General features: G+C 37.2%; 1 pseudogene; it reads left to right on the top strand.

The window, feature by feature from the left end:
* Positions 1-564: 564 nt before the first annotated feature.
* On the top strand, positions 565-1243 carry LOC123937960 (annotated as a pseudogene).
* The last annotated feature ends 247 nt before the right edge of the window (positions 1244-1490 follow it).

The raw sequence follows: 1490 nt of genomic DNA, 5'->3' as shown, positions 1-1490 counted from the left end.
GACTAGAAATTACGCCATTGGCTCTTCTGCTTCTCAGGGCTTTGAACTGAGACTGGAGCTATATCATTAGCTCTCCAATGTCTCATCTGGACTTTTCAGCCTCCATAATTACATGAACCACAAATTCCTTACAATAAATCAATGTATCTCTCTATATCCATATACACATATATAAGTATGTAGAGATAGAACTTCTCATATATGTATACATGCATATCTAATTGTTATTTTTGTGTATGTAAATTACACATTTAATTTACATAAATGTAAAATGTATTCAATATCTAACTATATATATCCTATTGGCTCTGTTTCTATGGAAGACCCTGACTAAGACACTGAAGGAACAGGAAAGAAAAAACAGGTGATCCAGGATAGAGAGTCTGAAATACAAAAGATAGGAAACCTGTTAAAATAAAGGCCAAGTACCCAAGAGTCAGATCACAGGCACTTCAGCAAACTGTTGAGCAGGTGCAGCTGAGCTTATAAGAATATAACCCTACCAGCCAGCCAAAGATGGCTGCATTCAGGGTAGGAGAACAAAAGTTGGAGTGAGCTCCCAGCATGGCCTGCGGAGGACCGGTGCAGGCACCGAATGCTGTGAGGAGAGCATAAGATATATATTATTGAAAAATACTTTAAGGCTCAAGATGGAAAATCATGAACCACATGATACTGTCAAGGAAGACTTAATCTTCAATATCATAACCAGAAAAATTAACCAACTCCCAAAAGCAGAAAGGAATCTGCTCGAACATGGATCAACATATGCTGGACTTATCGCTGGTCTCTGTGGTCTAATAGCAAATAGTCTTTTTCAACGCATCTTTAATGTGACCCAGGCTCGTATAGCTGCTGGCTTACCAATGGCAGCGATCCCATTTTTGACTGCAGATTTATTTTACAAAGGTTTTGTAAGTTTACCTTGGATTACAGGTGATTTGAATTGTGAAACCTGTACCATAACATGGGGTGGACTGGTTGGTCTTGTTCTGGATGGCCGGTACCCTATTATCTTGGCTATACCTGTGAATGGTGGCTTAGCAGCCAGATATGAGTCAGCCTTTCTACCAGAGAAAGGAAATATCTTAACTTACTGGTTAGAGTTTCTAAGCCTGTCTTTAGAAAGATGTTATTTCTCATTTTGCTCCAGACTATGTTTGCAGGATACCTTGGATCTAAACAATATAAACTATTTATAAAGGCCTTTCAGTTACCTGAACCTGGCCTAGAAATTCAGTGACTGTTAAAACAAATGTGTACACAAAAATAAAATTATAATGTATGAATAAGTGTTTAGCGTATGAATAAACGTAGACTTTTAATCATGAAAAAAAAAAAAAGAAGAAGAAGAATATAACCCTACCAAAACCCAAATCCTTGTGATGCAGGCCAAGGAAGATGTTGTCTTCAAAAAAGCATGAGTGAAATGGGATTCCATTTACTTACATCTTTACTTGCATCTCTCAAAAACATTTAAAGAATTTTAG

Source organism: Meles meles, chromosome 3 (assembly GCF_922984935.1).
Source record: "Meles meles chromosome 3, mMelMel3.1 paternal haplotype, whole genome shotgun sequence".
Taxonomy (NCBI): Eukaryota; Metazoa; Chordata; class Mammalia; order Carnivora; family Mustelidae; genus Meles; species Meles meles.
This window is presented reverse-complemented; position numbering and strand designations above follow the sequence as displayed.